We start from the raw sequence: 5,523 nt of genomic DNA on the forward strand, positions 1-5,523 counted from the left end.
TTGTAGACCAGGCTGGTCTCGAACTCACAGAGATCCACCTGCCTCTGCCTCCCAAGTGCTGGGATTAAAGGCGTGCGCCACCACCACCCGGCGACAATGTTGTAGATAAACAGCTACATTCATTCATTCATTATTTATTTATTGTGAATAGGATGTCTAAATAGGAATTACTGTTCATTATCAGTCAAGAAAACATTTCAAATCCAAGAATTTGGTATGTACACATACCCAGGAAATGAAATAGTCTCACCAAAGCAGTAAGCTTTAGTAAGAATACAAGCTGAAATGACATTCACTTTAAAACTCAGTAATTCTGATGGCCTATACTTCGAGATGCAGCACGGCCTTCTTATATCACTGAAATTGACCCGGCCACCGGAGGGTGGTTCGCATGCCTTTAATCCCAGCACTAGGGAGGTATAGGCAGGCAGATCTCTGTGAGTTCGAGGCCAGCCTGGTCTACAAACCTAGTTCCCGGACAGATGGGGATGTTTATACCAAGAAATCCTTTCTTGAATTCCCTCCCAAGATAGGAATTGACCTGACTGACAATTTCATAGAGAAAATTGCTGACTGGTAAAACCTTCAATGAAATGTCTTGAGTTTGTTTAAAAATTATTGTGTACAGGCTCCAAAGTTACACAGAGAAACCCTGTCTTGAAAAAAACCTAAAAAGCCAAGCAGTGGGGCTGGAGAGATGGCTCAAAGGTTAAGAGCACTGGCTGCTCTTCCAGAGGTCCTGAGTTCAATTCCCAGCAACCACATGGTGGCTCACAACCATCTATACTGAGATCTGGCGCCCTCTTCTGGCGTGCGGGAATACATCGAGGCAGAATGTTGTATACATAATAAATAAATAAATCTTTAAAAAAAAAAAGCCAAGCAGTGGTGGTGCACGCCTTTAATCCCAGCACTCAGGAGGCAGAGGCAAGTAAATCTCTGTGAGTTTGAGGCCAGCCTGGTCTACAAGAGCTAGTTCCAGGACAGGCTCCAAGACAACACAGAGAAACCCATCTCAATTATAGTAAGAGTTGAAAAATCTCCCTAATACATTTTTTTCCCTTTTGCTGTTGTTTGATTTTTGTATTGGGTACCAAACCTATGGCTTGCCCAGGCTAAGCACATCCTCAACCACTGGGCTACCTCACCAGTACTGAAATCCATTTTATATTTATTGAACTTCTACAATTACCTCATTAAAGCTTTACATGACAGTAGCAATGATAGGAAACATTTCAGAACCCCAATTAAATTTTTTTGCATGGATGTGTGTATACTGGTGTGTGTGTGTTTGTGTGTGTGTGTGTGTGTATTTGTGTAGAGGTGTTTGTGTGCAGGTACACCTGTTTATGTGTGTGCATTTAAATATAGAGGCCAGAGTTTGATGTTACATGCTTCTCTTCACCTTATACAGTCAGGGTCTCCCACTTGAACCCAGAGCTTGGCAGCTTGCTCTGGGGATCCCTGATCCTGAGCAGTGGGATTACAGGTGGGCTACCACATGCTCCCAGCACTTACATGGGGGCTAGAGATTCAAACTTCAGTCCTCACGCTGTCCGACAAGCTCCTCATCTACTGGACCATCTCCCCAGACAGTTTGTTTGTTTGTTTGTTCGTTTGTTTGTTTTTGAGACAGGATCTGACTAAGTAGCTTGTAGCTCTGACTGTGCTGATGGAATTCACTGTGTAAAGCAGACTGGTCTTGAACTCACAGAGAGATATTCCCTCTTCCCTGCCTCTGCCTCCGGAGTGCTGGGATTAAAGGCGTGTGCCACTATGCCTGATTTGCTCAGACATTTAAAAAAGTAAATTATAATTCATGAGAGCTGGCAAAATGGCTCAGTGGGTAAAAACACTTCCAGACCACAGCCCACCATTCAGGGAAGGCAAGGCAGGAACTTGAAGGCTGGCTTCCTTACTGTTCCCATACTATCAACCAGACCAAGGAATTCATCTCATGGCCCAAGAAGTTCAGCAGGAGATGCTGCTTGCTGGTTGGTAGGCAGGTTTATGCTCAGCTAGCTTTCCGATGCAGTTCAGGAGCTCCTGCCTAGGGAATGGTGCCTCCACCTATTAACAATCAAGACAATCCCCACAGACATGCCCACAGCTCAATGTCTTCTAAACAATTTGTTAATTGAGATTCTCTTTGCAGATAATTCTAGGTTATATCAACTTAACAGCTAAAGCTAACCACAGCATTAATACATTCTGCCTCAGATTCCTAGGGCTGGGATTACAAGTGTGCTGCTGTGTCTCACTTGTCTTTTATTTCTATGTGCATGGGTGTTTGCTTGTGTGTATATATGTGCACCATGTGCATGCCTGCTGTCCAGGGCATCGGATCTCCTGGAACTGGAGTAACAGATGGTTGTGTGCCCACCATGTGGGTGCAGAGCCTCTAGAAGAGCAGCCAGTTATAGCGGTATATTATTTGTGTTTTAATAAATAAAGCTTGCTTGAAGATCAGAGTGCAAAGCAGCCGCACTAGTCAGCCATACAGGCTAGGCCGTGGTGGTACACACCTTTAATTCTAGCCCTTGGGATCCCACACCTTTAATCCCAGCACTAGGGAGGTGGAAACAGGAGGGATATGGCTGGGTGGAGAGAGGAGTATAAAGGGGAAGAGACAGGAACTCAATGGAGTCTGGAGTCTGAGGTTTAGGGGAGACAGATGCAATCTGAAGACAGGATCTCTCGTTTCAGTCTGAAGATTTCATAGAGGTAAGAGCTCTCTAGTGGTTGGCTGCTTAACTTCTCTGACCTACAGCTCGAACCCCAATATCTGTCTCTGGGTTTTTACTAGCTGTGCTACAGCCAGTGCTATTAATGCAGAGTCACCTCTCCCACTCCCCACCTCTTCTTTTAAAGTTGGGTTATAATAGTTTTTTTTTGTTTGTTTGTTTGTTTTTTTTTTTTTTTTGGTTTTTCGAGACAGGGTTTCTCTGTGGTTTTGGAGCCTGTCCTGGTACTAGCTCTGCAGACCAGGCTGGTCTTGAACTCACAGAAATCCACCTGCCTCTGCCTCCCTTGTGCTGGGATTAAAGGCGTGCGCCACCACCGCCCGGCTATAATAGTTTTGTAAAATGTAATCTGGACACTAGACCCTTATCAAACAAGTGGTTTCCAAACATTTTCCCTCCTGTTGTGTGTGCTGTTTTTCTACTTTATAAGTAGTGTTGTTCAAAGTGGAAAGCTTCTCTTATTTACACTAAGCCCATTTCTTTGCTTTGGTTGCTGTGATTTGGTTGTCCCGTCTGAGAAGCTGTCACCATGTGATGGAAATTCACACCTGTAATTCCTTTGGATAAATTTTATAACTTTAGCTCTTATATAGCTATTTGGTCCATTCTGAATTAGTGTTTGTATAGCATGAAACAGGAAGCTCCAGTTTCATTATTTTGCATGTGATTATCTAATTTGTTTTACAGCACAAGTTAGGTATGCTGCTGCGGGCCTGTAACTTCAGCACTCAGAAGCTGAGGCAGAAGGATCTCTTTAAGGTTAGCCTGGGCTACAAAGTCAGTCTCTGTGTTTAAAAATCCAAATCAATTTTGCTAGGACATTGATTGATTGATTGATTGATTGATTGATTGATTGATTGAAACGGGGTCTGTGTAACCTTGACTGACCTGGAACTTTATATGTAGACCAAACTACTACCTCCCAAATTCTGGTACCTAAGGCACGTGCTACCATGCTCAGCTGGGATAACTTTTGAGAAGACTTCTTTCTCCATTGAGTTCTCTTGATATCCTTGTTTAACAACAATTGGCCATAAAGCACATGGGTTTATTTTTGGACTTTCAGTTCTTTTCTATTAATGAGTATGTCTATGGCAGCCTCATATAGTCAGTCACAATAAAAATCTCACATTAAAATATCTAATGTGGGGGCTGGAGAGATGGCTCAGAGGTTAAAAGCACTGGCTGCTCTTCAGAGGTCCTGAGTTCAATTCCCAGAAACAACACGGTGGCTCACAACCATCTGTATGAGATCTGATACCCTCTTGAGGTGTGCAGGCACACATGCAGACAGAACACTGTATACACAATAAATCAATACATCTTTAAAAGGTCACTGCCTCATGGTCTCAGGTACCACCCTTTCCCAGCCTCTTAACAGTGTAAACCGCTATTCATAGCTGGAAGGGTTCCAAAAACAGGTCTGACAGTTCCATTGATCTATTTAACAGCTGGCCTGTCAGTGAGAAAACTAATTTTATTGAGTTCACACTGTGTTAGATTTTAGCTAAAACCACTAAAGTGATACACACATACACACACACACACACACACACACACACACACACACACACACACACGACATGGCTAACCAATGAAATCTTATTTGTCAATTTCTGTCCTATAAAAAACTCAGGTTATCTCTCTCTCTCTGTCTCTCTGTCTCTCTCTCTCTCTTTCTTTTTTCTTTTGAGTTTTCAAGACAGGGCTTCTCTGTGTAGCTCTGACTGCCCTAGAACTCTGTAGACGAGGCTAGCTTTGAACTCAAAATCCACCTGCCTCTGCCTCCCGAGTGCTAGGATTAAAGGCATGCGCGACGACTGCCTGGCTAAAACCAGATTTTCAAGTAAAAGAGTATGTCACTTTACCTCTGATTATCATTAGCTCCTGGGTGAAGCTGGTCTGTTGAGCCAGGGACAAAGCTACTGCACCCCAGCTCCATCCCCAGACATGGTCTGAATAACTTGGGTGCTTATAATACCATTCATAACTGAGCAATATAATGTCTCTAACATTAGACTGGTGGGTTTTGTTAAAACCCAAGCTAAAGGCAATGATTATTAAATCTAAACAACTCTAATATAGGCAGTAATTTTTCAAAATTAATCCTGACACTAGGCTGGTGCTTAACGACATTTCTAGTATCTGGCTGACCTCAAACTTGCTGTGCAGGGAGGATGACCTTGAACTGCTGGTCCTCAAGCCTCCAGCCTGCAATTATTTTCGAGTCTGAGTACATTACACCATAGCACAGGCTAACAAGGGAACTCATGGCTATCCTTTTGCCTCAGCTTCTTGAATGCTAGGATTGAAGATTTGAGTAAAAAAGATCTATTAACAGGCTGGAGAGATGGCTCAGTGGTTAAGAGCATTGCCTGCTCTTCCAAAGGTCCTGAGTTCAATTCCCAGCAACCACATGGTGGCTCACAATCATCTGTATTAAGGTCTGGTTCCCTCTTCTGGCCTGCAGGCATACACACAGATAGAATATTGTATACATAACAAATAAATAAATATTAGAAAAAAATCTATTTACTTCTAGGGTTTGAACAAGGTTACTATGATGCCAGTGATCCTAAAAGTTATTCAGTTATTTACCATACTGCTGTGGGCATGGGGAGATAAAAATTTCCATGCTGCCAGGCGGTGGTGGCGCACGCCTTTAATCCCAGCACTCGGAAGGCAGAGGCAGGTGGATCTCTGTGAGTTCGAGGCCAGCCTAGTCTACAAGAGCTAGTTCCAGGACAGGCACCAAAGCTACAGAGAAACCCTGTCTCAA

The sequence above is a fragment of the Microtus ochrogaster genome, chromosome 4 (genome assembly GCF_000317375.1).
Source record: "Microtus ochrogaster isolate Prairie Vole_2 chromosome 4, MicOch1.0, whole genome shotgun sequence".
NCBI classification, from domain to species: Eukaryota; Metazoa; Chordata; class Mammalia; order Rodentia; family Cricetidae; genus Microtus; species Microtus ochrogaster.